Source organism: Spinacia oleracea, chromosome 3, assembly GCF_020520425.1.
Source record: "Spinacia oleracea cultivar Varoflay chromosome 3, BTI_SOV_V1, whole genome shotgun sequence".
In the NCBI taxonomy this organism is placed as follows: domain Eukaryota; kingdom Viridiplantae; phylum Streptophyta; class Magnoliopsida; order Caryophyllales; family Amaranthaceae; genus Spinacia; species Spinacia oleracea.
In genome coordinates this window covers 151,414,234-151,429,331 of record NC_079489.1, presented here as the reverse complement: position 1 = coordinate 151,429,331, position 15,098 = coordinate 151,414,234, and the positions used below count along the sequence as shown (strand labels likewise).

The 15,098-nt window shown below is 41.3% G+C and overlaps 1 long non-coding RNA gene across 1 annotated transcript; it reads right to left on the bottom strand.

Moving 5' to 3' along the window:
• Positions 1-6,693: 6,693 nt before the first annotated feature.
• LOC130469923 (uncharacterized) lies at positions 6,694-8,600 on the bottom strand. The gene is made up of 3 exons (XR_008930101.1): positions 8,366-8,600; positions 7,263-7,315; positions 6,694-6,952 (listed from the first exon to the last, which is right to left on the bottom strand). It is a non-coding gene; the product is annotated as an uncharacterized lncRNA (long non-coding RNA).
• Positions 8,601-15,098: the final 6,498 nt, after the last annotated feature.

The window sequence follows — 15,098 nt, the reverse complement described above, 5'->3', positions numbered from 1 at the left end:
AGGTTGTACTTTGCTGTCCGAAACACTAAAGAGTGTGTACTCGGAGTCATAAAAGAGGACGGTGGCCCCGTCCTTCGCTGCAGGACCCTGCGCCTAGTGCAGGACATGACGCCTGGCGCCAGCGTGCTGTCGTGCAAGCCGACTCTTGTATAAATAGGGAGTATTTCAGATCATTTCTTGCATCAATCCTTCCCTGCTATTCCTTATATACTCCTTCCTCACGAAAAAGAAGAGAGAATATGGCTATGTCCTTTGAAAATGCCTTGAACTCGTGGCTTGGTTCGCTAGGCAAATTGGAGAAAATGGAGCTTGATGGCATGCATCTTGGGGTGCTCGCCTCCTTCCGGTTTGTAAGCTGGATGTGCACTTCATTCTTGCTGCTTTGGAGGCTTGGGATTCGAATCATCATGTCTCCCCCTTTGGGAATAATGAGGTATGTCCCCTCCCTGAAGAGTTTAGCGCCATATTGGGGTGGCCCATTATGCTGGAGCCGTGCATGCCAGTGTTGAAGAACACTTTTTCTTGGGCTTTGAAAGATATTTGGGCTTGAAGCCCCCACTTTTGAGTGTTGTTGTATATGGCAGAGGGGTAGATTTGTCCCTCATTGTCACCTACTTTGCTGGGCTTGATGTTCCCAAAATTTTCCGCTTGAGGGCCTTGAGTTTTTGTATCTTTGCTCGCTTCCTCTTTTCGAAGCAGGGGTTTGGCAATGGTGATGCCTCCCTAATAGATATTGTAGAGCAGTTTGCTAATGGTCGGAACCCAATGCCGCTTGTGATTGGCGAAACATTGATGGGCCTTGACATGCTGAAGTCGGACCCCTCTTCTTTGCCGTCGGGAAGTCCGGTGTTACTCCAAGTAAGGATCTGGAGCCTTCTTGTATGTTGAATTTGTACTTGTATTTGAATTTTGAATGTTGATTTTTGAAATGCATTTCTTGTATACTCCCCAAGGTTTGGCTTATGGAGAGGCTCATGCTGGTGGCACCACCGGAGAACATGGAGAACTATAATAGAAAAGGGTTCACTGTGCGGCCCATGATGTATGGCCGACTTTCATTGGACGAGTGGCAAAGCGCACTCTCTATGATTGAATCTTGTATAATGTGGGTAGTTCCTTGGTGGGGAATTGCTTCCATGAGACATGCCCCTGATTCTACCGCTTTGCGGGTGCCAAGCCTCACAATGGTGGTCTTCTACTCGCCTGCTCGAGTGATGAGACATTATGGCTTGAAACAGGAGATCCCGGACTGTACTGAAGAGAACCCGAAACCTGTTGCACTGAATGCCAATCGAATTGAAGTTTTGAGGCGGTATTGGGTCGCCAAACCATTCTTGAGTATTCAGTTCCCACCTGAGTCTGTTACTCTGTCTGCGGGGTACATTGTATGGATGAGAGGCCTAAGTCAGAGGGACATTTCTCTCTCCGGTCCAGCTAGAGTCCAAGGTTCTAGAGCTAGACGTCCTGCATCAACTGACTATGAGGAAGGTGACGGGAGTGTGGCCCATCCGGTGCTTAACCGTTCGGAGTCCAAAGGAGGTTCATCGTCCTCCCGTCTTGGAAGGCTAGCAAGTTCCTTCTCCCGCTGCTTGGGCAAGGGGAAGATTGATGATTGATTGCGGGAGGAGCTAGGGGACAGTACTCAAGGTGCCAAGACTCGAGAGCATAGTCGCCCGAACCTAGATCTTCGTAGGCTAAATGTGTTTGAAATTGTATTGGAAGGAATTGTGTTTAGAATGTGTTTGGAAGATGTGTTTAGAAGATGTGTTTAGGAAGTGAAAAGGCTTTGAACTTTGCTTCACTTGATCCTAACTTTGTATTTGAATTAGCTTTGAAGGCCTTAGAGTCAAATAAAGAGTTATTGTGTTAAATTCCGCTTGAACATGCTTTGCTTTGAATTTGCACATTTGGAATAAAGACAACAACAATTGAATTTTGCAATTTGATTTGATTTTTAGGATGCCCTTAATTGAGGAAATTTTGAATTTGTTTGTATTAAAGTGGCCGGGCCTCGAAATGAGGTTGCCTACGTGTCCCGTTAGGGAATCAGGCCGGACGTAGTTCTGACTACCTTACAAGACTTTGAATTGGGTTCTTTAATTTGAACATGGAACTTAGACATAGAACTTCTTGAGTTGATCGAGGTTTTTCAGAGATCTGAATTCTGTTCCATCGACGCGTCTGTTAGTTCGACTGCTCCCCCGGAGAGGATCTTCTTGACAATCTATGGGCCTGCCCAGTTGGGTTTGAATTTTCCCCTTGGGTCCATGATGCTTTTGCGAAGGGATTTCAGGACAAGCTCGCCTTCCTTGATGTTTCGGGTTCTGACCCTTTTGTTGAAATGTCTGGCCACTCGGCGCTGATAGACTTGTACATGGTGAGCGGCTTGAAGCCGACGCTCATCGAGCATGACTAGCTCGTCGTATCTTGCTTGTATCCATGCAGCTTCTAGGATTTTGCTTTCGAGGACTATCCTTAGAGAAGGTATCTCCAGCTCGATAGGTTGTACTGCTTCCATTCCATAGACCAATGAAAATGGAGTTGCACCAGTTGAAGTGCGGATTGAAGTTCGATACCCCCACAATGCGAAATGCAGCTTCTGGGCCAGTCCTTGTAATTGGTAGTCACTTTGATGATGATGGTCTTGACATTCTTGTTGGCTGCTTCGACTGCCCCATTGGTTTGTGGGCGATAAGGCGAAGAGCGATGATGTTAAATCTTGTATTCGGTGAATAGATCTTCACACTCTCCTTGAAAATGGGTTCCCTGGTCACTGATGAACTCGTGAGGAACGCCCGTATCTGCAAATGATGTTTGCTTGTATGAACTGGGCCACTTGCTTGGAACCCAACACTTTGAATGATCTGGCCTCGACCCATTTGGTGAAGTAGTCGATAGCAACCAGTATGAACTCATGACCCCCGGTGCCTGTTGGAGTGACTTTGCCAATGACGTCGATACCCCAGGCTGAGAATGGCCACGGTGATGATTGAGAGTATATCAATGATGGGGGAATGTGCTTCAGATTCGCACACTTTTGGCAGGTAGGACATTTCTTGACAAAGAAGTAGCAATCCCGTTCGAGGGTAGTCCATTAGTATCGAGCCCTGATGATCTTGAGGGCTAGCATCTTCCCATTCATGTGGGTGCCACAGACTCCAGCATGTATGTCGTCCATGACTCTTTGAGCTTCGTGCTTGTCAACACATCGGAGGTTAGGACCGCCAAGGGACCTTTTGTATAGAATGCCGCCTTCTATGACGAAGTTGGCTGATTGTAGTCGTAGAGCCCTTTGATTCTTGCTTGAAAAGTGCGGGGAATACTCTGAATTTTGTAGATACCTTTGAATGTCTGTAAACCAAGGTTCATCTCTGTCTTGCTCGACGTCGTCAATAACATGGACATATGCTGCTTCTTGACGTGTTTCAATTGTAAGCGGCATTTCAGCCATGCCGTTTGGGATGTTGATCATTGAGGCCAGCTTTGCCAGTGCATCGGCGAATTGGTTTTCCTCTCTCGGGAGATATGTATAGCGAAGCTCTTCTATTTGCTCAGACAGCTGCTCAAGATAGGACTGGTATGGAGCCAAGCTCTCGCTCCTTACTTTTCATTTGCCGGAAATTTGATTGATGATTAGGGAAGAGTCCCCGTATACTAGAAGTTTCTGGACACCCAATGCTAAGGCGGCTTCCAGGCCCATGATGCATGCTTCATATTCTGCCGCATTGTTTGTGACGTTGAATTGCAGTTTTGCTAATATAGGAATGTGAGTGCCGTCTCGGGCTACTAGAATTACTCCAACACCACACCCGTTCTGATTCGAAGCACCGTCAAAATGCATTGACCAACTATCATCACTGGTCATTAAGATTTGCTCGTCGGGTAAGTCGTAATCCTTCTCTTCTGCCTCGACGGGACAGTCGGCTAGGAAGTCTGAGACTGCTGAACCCTTGATAGACTTCTGCAGGATATATTTGAGGTCGAATTCTGCTAACATGACCAACCACCTGGACAACCGTCCGTTGAGAGCTGGTTTTTCGAATAGATACTTGAGAGGATCCGCTTTGCTGATCACATGCACTGTATGGGAGAGCATGTAGTGCCGTAGTTTCTTTGTGGCCCAAACCAAGGAGATGATGAGTTTCTCGAGCTAAGTGTATTTGGTCTCGTACTCGATCAGGTTTTTGCTTATGTAGTATACGACGTTCTCCTTGCCTTCAACTTCCTGGGCGAGCATAGCCCCTACCGCTGAATTTGTTGTTGTGAGGTAGAGCTTGAGGGGAATCCCTGGCATGGCTGGCTTTAGTACTGGTGGGTTGGAAAGGTAGTTCTTGATAGTGTCGAACGCATGCTGAGAGTCGTCATCCTTCACTTTGGGCTCAGTTTTTCGGAGCTTTTGAAATACCGGTTCACAGATCATTGTGAGTCTTGAAATGAACCTACTGATATATTGTAGTCTGCCGAGAAAACCCCGAATTTCCTTTTCATTAGTTGGTGGTTGCTTTGATTTTCGAAGGCTCAACCTCTATGCCTCGAGAGCTGATAACATATCCGAGTAACTTGCCTGACGTTACCCCGAATGCACACTTTTGAGGATTGATCCTCATGTTGTATTGCCTGAGCCTGTTGAAAAACTTTCGAAGTACTGAGGTATGCTCGTGTCGCTCTTTGGATTTGACAATCATGTCGTCGACATATACCTCAATTTTCCTGTGAATCAAATCGCTCATGATGGTTGTGGCTGTTCTTTGATAGGTTGCTCTTGCGTTCTTCAGTCCGAACGGCATAACTGTATAGCAATATGTACCCCACTGAGTGATGAAGGTTGTTTTCTCCATGTCCTCCTCTGCCATGGGAATCTAATTGTAGCCTGCATTCCCGTCCATAAAAGAGAGTAAGGCATGATTTGCGGTGTTGTCGACCAGGATGTCGATGTGGGGTAATGGAAAACCGTCTTTAGGGCTGGCCCTGTTAAGATCTCTGTAGTCCACACACATTCGTACTTTGCCGTCTTTCTTTGGAATTGGAACGACATTGGCGATCCATTCTGGATACTTTGCTTCTCGAATAAACCCGGCCTCTAGCTTCTTGGAGAACTCTTCTTGAATTTTGAGGGAAACGTCCGGTTTCATGCGACGGAGTTTCTGTTTGATGGGCTTTGAGCCTGGAATGAGGGGAATTGTATGCTGAACGATGCTTGGATCAACCGATGGCATATCATGATAGGACCATGTGAAGACGTCTATGTACTCTGAAAGTAGCTTGATAAGATCACCCCGCTCCGCTTGAGAAAGAGTTAAACCAATCTGAACTAGTTTTGAATCACTGTTGTTAGAAAGGTTAATTTTTTATGTTTCCTCAATTATGGGCGTCCTGTTTTCATGATTTTTGATAGCTTTTAGAATTTCAAAGTCAGTTTCTTGTGAAGCAAAGTTGTTTGGATTAGGATTGTGTTTTGAATTAGAACTCGAAGTGTAAGTAGAAATTGAAGTGTTATTGAAATCAGCAATCATTACATCGACTGTTTTGACTTGAAGCTCGGCCTTTAGAGGCTCTTGATTGATGCAAGACTCTAGTTCTAGACTCTTAGACTCATTGCTAGACTCAGATCCAGACTCGTCCTCTGACTCGGACTCGCTCATCATAGATCCTTCGCCCACGGTAATCTTGAACATCTTTCCATTTGGAGCAGATATCTTGAGAGACTTTCTCCAGCCATTGGCCATCTTCTCACTCGGAGTAATTAGCTTAGATGGGTCGAAATCTTCGATTTGAGTGATCATTTGAACCATGGTGTCTTCGGAAATGGTTGGGGTTATTTCCTGGCCAAACAATAGATCGAAAGCTGATGAATCAAGGCATTGCAGGAAATAATGCCCTTGGTCCAAGTATGCATATAATATTAAGTCTAATAAATGCGGTTCAGTATTAATTAAAAAGTTAATAATTCAGTGAGATCAAGTGAGCTGAATGCCTAGCTAGAGGCCGCTTCAGTTCAAGTGGAATTAATGATATTAATCCACACCTTACTCTTGACTGAACCCGTAGGGTCACACAAATAGTCACTACTACATTTCTAGTCAGATGCGACGCCTAAAATCATTGCATTATGCATGAAAATCCGTCGCATTAGACCTAACGCGACGCCAAATGACCCTTGCATCTTGTGGCGTTGCATTAGGCCTAATGCAATGTCTAGTGACCTGATGCAACGGAAAAATAATACCGTTGCATTAGGTTTCCACCTAATGCGACGGTTCGTAGATGGAGTGTCGCATTAGTTCTTTAGCAAATGCGACGGTCAATTAAGGTAATGCGACGGTTTATTTAGCTAATGCGACGGATTATTTTGGCTAATGCGACGGGTAATTTTAGCTAATGCGACGGGTACCTACAATGCTTAATGAAATAATGCAACGGCTTTTCCCTAATGCAACGGTAAATTTTTGTACACAAAAACCTTTTGGGCACCTAATGCAACGGTTCATGATGATGATAATAATAATAATAATAATAATAATAATAATAATAATAATAATAATAATAATAATAATAATAAATAATAATAATATGAGTGGGGGCCCAGATTGTATCTCGGCTCCCCTCCAACTTCTTGTAGTTCACCTGATCTTTGTAGCTTGTTAAGCTTGTAACGTTTTGGTGTATTCCCATAACAATAATAATAATAATAATAATAATAATAATAACAAAAGATTTTCATTGACTTGAAAAGTAATATTACAATTAATATTAGTGCCCATAGGACACATGCATTACAAAATAGTTGTTCACTAATTAATTTGGTGATTTTAATGACAAAAGTACATAAAATTAAAATCCATAGAAACAAATTCAACGTTACTAGGAATTACAAAACGACCCAAAACAAATAAGAGCCTCCACCGTCTCATTGCTAGATCTACATTTCTTCTCCATTTAGCTCACCGTGCTCCTGCAAGTTTAAATCACGAATGAGCACAAGTTAAAGATGGTACAAGTTTAAATCCAAAAGGTGTTGAATGAGGGGCAATTAGAAGATCTTCTAATGTTTAAATCCCAAAAAACGGAGCAATATTGTAATAATAAGGGTGAAGCTGACAGAAAGCAAAGAACTCTTCCTGTTAATTAGTGAACCAAAACTTCCTGGTTAATAAAATCCTCATCATTTTTGTTTGTAGCACCCATACTTACATTATTATCGTTACTGCTATTATTATTATTATTATTATGATTATCAGCATAATTAGCAGTAGGATTTTGACCTGAAGCAAACCAATTTTGACCTGAAGCAAACCAGAAGGAACAAGAGCAGCAACTGAAAAAAAAAAACAACAAAAGTCAGAAGCCAAGCCTTCAAAAATGAGCAATACCAAATTCAAAAGCAATAGAGATCCCATAACAAAAAAGAAAAAGGGGGGGGGGGGGGGAGGACCAGAGGGGGATATTAATTAGGACTTGGCTTTCATATGTTGGACATCGAGCTTCCATTCCACTTGATGGTAGCTTGAATCTGTGTCCTTTGTTTTGAATGAACCAAGGGTAGCTTGAATCTGTTTGATCATAATTATTTGTGTCCACAGTAAATATACTATCCTTAAAGCTACCAAAACCGTGACTCCAGTGACAAACTTTGGATCACCCAATCAAGCAGTAGTCACGCACTCCCATCACCCATTCCTCTAACTAAGAATCTCATAACTTAAGAAACCTAAAATAGGTATTGTTTTTCACCCGATCTCAAACTACTTTTAGTATTATTAACACCTCGTGCTTCTCTTGGTTAATGGGAGTCCTAATAATTACTCGGGCTTGACCCTTATCTTCACTTTGTGGTTGATATTCATATTAAGATCTTTTCTTAAAGAGAAAAGGAAGACAAAATTAGGCTTTTAATTGTAAAGAAAAAAAAAAACTTCTACTTGTTTACGTAATTAAGCTAGTCAATAAAATTTACATAATCAATAAAAGTTCACTAGTCATCTAAATAAAACAAATCTCTTAATTTGAGCTTTTCTTTATCTGTTCTAAGAATGAAGAAACATAAGAGGAATACACATTACATTATAAAACATACTAATAAGCAGATCTATCAATATCCTAGCACTAGAAAGAAGGCATATTTCAGTGCAAAATCTGAAGGGAAAAAACTAAATGACTCATCCATTCGTAGTAAAAGTTAAAAGAATAAGCAATTAAGCAATAATACTACAACATCAAATTCTTATCAACTAGTGTTTTTAGATTTTAATTAGGAGCCTGTGTATTCTTCTATTAAGAAATAAAATGATCACTCCTAATGTTGATACATTATCAGATGTATCACAAATATGAACAAGTTTAAACTAGGATTGCAACTTAAATGTACCTCGGTAGCCCCTTCAATGGATGATAGGTAATGATACTAACAACAACGCAAAGCATATCACGAGTGCAAGTGTGGGGCGACTCATTCATATTTTTGTTTGTCACCTGCATCAATGACATGTCTTCATAAGATAAGTACTAAATTTCTTACAACTCATAGAAGTACCCAATAATCAAGTGAAGCTAGAAACAAGATCAAATTCTGAAGAAGCTAGGCTTAATATTCTTTAAGTAAATGTATCTAACATGATAATCTAGCTAACAACTAAATCATCAAACTGTATACAATAGGCTAAGGCGACTTACTTATGAGCTTAAACATCCAACAAACTCAACACGATTGGCACACCCGTCGCATTAGCCTAATATGCCGTCGCATTTGACCCCCTATTGCAACGGCTTTAGACATACCGTCGCATTAGCCCAGATTTCTGAATTGTATACAAGATACCGTTGCATTAGCCTTCTCTATTGCAACGCTTCTCGGTAAGGTGTCGCATTAGCCTTTTCTTGACCGTTGCATCTGATAAAAAATGTAGTAGTGAGTACGTAAACGGATCAAGTATTTAATGGCATTAAATACTCCATCTATGGATATTCGGAATAGACGGATCTTGGTTTCAGTGGGAGCTGAGATTGTCACAAGCAAGAAATGAATACTCCGGAAACGATGATATTGCCGGAAACGGAAATATGGACCGTATCGGAAATATAAATATTATCCAAGTCGTAGATGTTGCCGGAAATGGAAACATGGTACGTATCGGAAAATATTATCGGAAATGGAAATATTGCCGGAAACGGAAATATTGTCAGAATCGGAAATATTATCGGAATCGGAAAATAATTCCGGAAACGGAAATATTAAATATTTGTTCGAAACGGAAATTAATTCCGGAATCGGGAATATTAAATATTGTTCGTATCGGAAATGAATTCCGGAACCGGGAATTTAATCGGAAGCGCATCGTACGAATTAGCATCGGACGAGGCTTGCTAGACGAAGGCCCAGCACGAAGCCAGGCCCGCGCCCAGCAAGCCGAGCGCCCAACATGGAGCTGCCACGCCTCGCCAGGCCCAGCAAGGCCTTGGCGCGCGCACGCTAGGCGTGCTGTTGGGCTGCGAGCAGCGACTGCACGTGTGGGCCGCAAGGCCTGCGCGGGTGGTGCGATGCTCGTGGCCTTACGATGCTCATGTTCGTAACGAATCCTAATCCTATCGGAATTCGTGTATTGATTAAATCATTATCCTAATAGATTAAGTTTATTATTTAGAGTTCAAGTTGGATTCTAATTAATAAATCCAAATCCTACTAGGATTATAATTCCTTTTCCATACCTCTATAAATAGGTGCCTAGGGTCATAATTTATAGAAACAATTGATGTATTCTAAAGGTAAGATTTTGAAGAAAAATCAGCCATACACTTGCACCTAATAACCGAAATTCCTAAGCTACCTTAAGGGCGGTTCTAGTTGGTCAAGCTTAAGGCGGATCCGGACGTGCTGTGGACTATCTACGGAGGGACGACACTTGGAGTCCTAAAGACTTGTTCTTGTTCGGTTCGGGCGCAGCTAGGGAGGGCACGCAACAAAGTGTATGCATCTAAACTATGCTAAATGATTATGTGTAAATAATATGCTTTCCTGGCTTTATGGTTTTTCCGCATGATTTATGTTTTGTCATATGAATAATAACCTAACAGTGGTATCACGAGCGTCTTATTATTTTCATAATCTAAATTTCATAAACATGATTAAATTTTACAAATTTTCAAAGAATTAAAAGGGGTGATTAATTTTCGTAATTGTTAATTAATTGCAAATTGCATTTATTTAATTATATGTACGCAGTTTTTCGGCAGTTTCTTCGTTACTCATCCAAATCGAGTGATTTTTGTGTCAATTCCGCATGTAAAAGGCATTCTAAATTTTTGAATAAATTAGTATTTTTCGGCCGAACCCAGAATTCCCAAATTCGAAGCCTAACTATGACTTTTCGGAGGTTTTAGTTTTTCGAGCGCAAAAGTTTGTAAATTTAAGATGTTAAATTAAATATTTGCGATTCTTGTTGATAAATCATGAATTTTTTATTGACCTACTTTATATGTTTAACAAGTTTGAATGCCTAGCCTTGTTAATTATACAATCTAATTTGTAATTATGATTAATTTGTTGAAATTCGAATAATTTAGAATTGATTTGATTTTCATAATTAATTAATAATTTAATTAGATACCAATGATTAAAAACAACCATAAAAATTGTTAATTTGTGTTAAATTTAAAATTTTTATGACCTAGATTTGAATCCATGTTAATCGGAAATTAATTGATTAATAAATTTTCGATTTTTCGCCCTAAAATTATGAAATTAATATGATTTATTAATTTGTCATTAATTTTGGAAATAAAAGTTTTAATTTTTATGCAATTCGCTCATAAAACTTGCACGCACAAAGCAATGGACGCTACGTGTTACCCTTTGTGAGGGGGTCGAAAAAGCACGAGGCTAATGCGTGACCTCGTCCCTCGTGGGTGTGACGATTCTTTTCATTCAATCAAGTGTAATTGGATTTCCTGTGAGTTTACACCCAATTGACTAGTAATATAGGAGTCGCCATTCAGTTTTTAACGACAATGAGAAAAACTGACAAAACCCGGTTATCGTGACATAAAGGGAGTGCAATTATGTTTGACCACGACGGCCGTAGGTTCCCTTGTGATCCCTGGTGTGGGGATCTCTCAACATACACCCGCAAGGTAGAGATTGAGGGTTCGGGGGACTGTAACTACCGAGAGGAGTACTCGCTCGTCGATAACTCCAGAGGCAGGATATCCTTACTAGCTCAGCATAAATAATTGAAGGGACATGCGTTAACTATTAAACTAATCTGAGTTGATTTTAGCAATATGCAACATATAATACTAGATCGATCGCGATTATCTGATTTAAATAGCATTAAGGGACCTAGCATGATAATCCAATTTCCCAAAAATATTATATTTGTTAGGCGTGATAGAACAATCAGATTTAGTTAGTTTAACAGTTCATAAAAAGGGCGAGGAAAGCAATTAAATCATAGAAAAGGGGCACATTACGACGCACCCTTGAGAGGTGTGTCACGGTTCTCAGAAAACTAACCACTTTGACTTTGCTATTTCTCCTTTTTATTTAATGAATCTCAAATTATGGGACAGGATACGTTCTGTTCGATTTATGGATCGATTGCGACAGAACGCGTGAACAATTTTGCAGCGTGAGGCTTAGGCTAGGGGTTGGAGTCAATACTCAGAATATGAATTGTGTGTTGTGTATGTTCTTTTCACGTCGAACTTAAGGCTATATTTATAGAAAAGAGTTTGTGGAAAGATAGAATTGCAGAGCTCTAATCCACAAAGAATTAGGAAAAAACACGTACCCAGGTAATTCCAGCGCCTAGGACTGGGCGCCGAAGATTTCGGCGCCCAGAGTCAGGCGTTGAAAATAGGGTCTGGGCTGTTTTCTTAGTCAGATTCGGATTCCTGAAATCCGTAGTGTTTGAGACTTAATCGAGTCTTTTAGTGCGTATCAATTTCATGACGGAATGCATCTGGGCCCGTTACGAACTCTAGGCTCGTTAGGATTTTAATTAATACGTAACTCTTATTTTCGAATCATATTAGGAATAGGATTTTCGCAGTTTTCTATCTCATTTAGGATTTATGTTGGAGTGCAACACCTAATTCTGAAAGGTTTCTATCTTTTATGACTTGCCACTTTTAGAATCTACCTTTTACGGCAGTTACTATTTTTAGCAGGTTTCCATAAATAGCAGGTTTCTATAAATAGCAGGTTTCGGGTGAAACGAGAAGGGTGATTGAGATTCGTTATTTTTATAGGAGATGCGTTGTCAAGTGGAGATTTATGTTCTCATCATCGAACCTTCCCTTTCGGGAATGGGGACAAAAGTAGGTATCTACAGTTAGCCCCCACTTTGACTGAGTCTTGGAGTAAGACGATGGTCAAAGTATTAGACGGAGTGCGTCACACAAGCCATGGTGACCTGTTTTTTTGCGAGGGTCTCACGAGCCCCCGAGTGATGACATTTGACTTAAGGGTCATCACTTTGAAGTGTCGACATATCCCTCACGTGTCATTGGGATTTGTCAACTGATAGTATAGAAACTTCCTCACTTTGTCATTGGAAGGATCTAAAGGTGCGTAGAAACTCCCTCACTTTGTCATTGGGAGTAGCTACGGATGTTTTCGAAATCAAAGATGTAAAGTGTAATTGGGCCTGGCCAAGCCCAATCACGAGGTAAAAATGTTTTTAAAGATTCTCATTTTTAGGGTTAGCTAAACGAGGAAACCCCCTTGTTTTTATGGGACGTAAAACGAAGGAAAATCCAGCACATCATTTTTTTTTTTTTTTTTTTTGGAAAAACGGAAAACCAATCTTTTAAATTTTGGAAAAAGGGAAACTACTCACATCGCTTTTTTGGAAAAAACGGAAAACCAAAAGCTACTCACATCGTTCTTTTTTTTGGAAAAACGGAAAACCAAAAGCTACTCACATCGTTCTTTTTTGGAAAAACGGAAAACCAAAAGCTACTCACATCGTTCTTTTTTGGAAAAACGGAAAACCAAAAGCTACTCACATCGTTTTTGGGAAAAACGAAAAACCAAAAAGCTACTCACATCGTTTTTGGGAAAAACGGAAAACCAAAAAAAGGTATTGCTGCAGCGACTAAGGACCTGCGCGGTTAGTGACGCAGACCCCGCCGGCTAAAGATGGCGAGCCTGTCCGCTAAGGGTGGACACCCCGTCCGATAGAAGTGGACGAATCTGTTTTGAAATTTGTTTGTGTTTACTTTGAAAATAAGGACCTACGTGGTTTGTGATGTAGACCCCGCCGGCTGAAGATGGCGAACCTATTTTGAATTTGAAGACTTTATTTTTCGAAAACTGAGGACCTGCGCGGCTAGTGACGCAGACCCCGCCCGCTGAAGGTGGGCGAGCCCTGTCCGCTAAGGGTGGACATCCCTGAATTCGTTTTTCTATTTGGAACTCGCGCGGTTTGTGGCGCGATCTTGCCCGATTGAGGTGGGCAAGTCCCTATTTCATTTTTTTCTTGTGATTTCTCTTGAGAATTTCTTTTCTTATTCATTCCAGGAGCGAATTCTTTCGAGGGATGCGCGGATTTAGTGGCAACCTGAATGTGGGTTGACAAAGGGCTTAGACGGACCATTGTCTCGTGGTCATCATCTTTCATGGTCTTGAGCTAGTCTTTACGGCTCAATTTTGCCACTACTTGGGTCCTTGATTAGGGGACTACATATAGGTATCAACGACGACCTTTGTCTTGAGGTCGTAAACCGGTTTTTTTTTTTGAGACATCCAGACACGTAGTCTGGGAATATTGTTTTAACTTTGTATAATATATATTTTCTTTCGAGCCCCCAAGCACTCGTGCTTGACGGTCATTTCTTGTCAAAGGGGTTCCTTGGGGATACGCAATTTGTGATGTCCTCGATCATGTTTGGGATTGTACTCGTAAGTGCGAGCGATCTTTGTAGTGGTATGCTATTCTTAACAAAGTCGTGAGGTGCGACTTTCAGTAAGGAAATCGACAATTTTCGAGTCGAATGGATGTGGCGGGGCCCAATAGAAGTTAGGGCCTTTTTTGAGCCTGGGTTCATTTTCGGCGCCCAGGCCTGGGCGTTGAAATAATTCACGCCCAGGTGGGGCGTTGAAAGTGTTGTTTGGGCTGGTCTTTTGATGACACAGTTGGCCTCTTGTTCATTCGTTTATTTCACTTGGAAGTTCTATGTATTCTTTTTTCTTTTGTTATTTTCTTTGTTTTTAGAACGTGATGATTTTCTTGAGAAGCCGTAGCCGAGTGGTGGACTACGGTGCTTGTTGCTTTGGGGCGATTATTTTAAGGAACTGTTGCTCTTAAGGCGTACAGGTATTGCAATAGTTGGGCGAGTCTATATGGCCCGAGGAACATACCTTGAGGCGTAAGACTTTGACCGCTCTTGTGGTTGTATATTTTTCTTTTTGAACGCGTTCGTGAATGTTCGATACTTAGAATGATGATATGTATGTGCGAACGAGCGTTCATAGAATGGCCGTTGTGTGCGGTCCATTAATCAGTTCGCTTGAATCATATTTTTTAGCAATGACTGATTTTGAATATTTTGCTTAGAAGCTTGATAGGGTTCAGGCCCATTTATGAAGTGGGCTCAAGCATCGTGCCCTTTTTGATCGTTCAAACATTTGCTTCGAGATTTTTATTTTGCTATGGTCATTTCGTAGCTTGGAGCCCCCAAGTATGCATGTTGGGATGCTTCCTTTTGGCGTACGATTTTTGTAGGTTCTTTCGAAAAAGATGCCTTGGGGTTCCGCTCGTGTAGGTGCGAGCTATCCCTTTCGTGGTAGGTAATATTTTGCTACCTTTAATCCTTAATGTAGAAGTCGTGTGGCTTGCATTTTGAATTTGGGCGATAAGTAGTCTTTGCCTCTTTTACACATGATCTTTGGTCGTACCCGCATTAGTGCAATATGCCTTACTCTCTTTTTTGGACTTGTACCGTGGGATAGTTGAACTTATGGTGCAACGTATGCTTGTGTGGCTTACCAACATGTTTTAGAACATTTCTCCAGGTGTTGGGATATCATTATTATTTTTTGCATTGGAGTACTTCATCACGCCTAGTTCAGGTGTTCGAACAAGCGTAGCACCTTCTTCGTG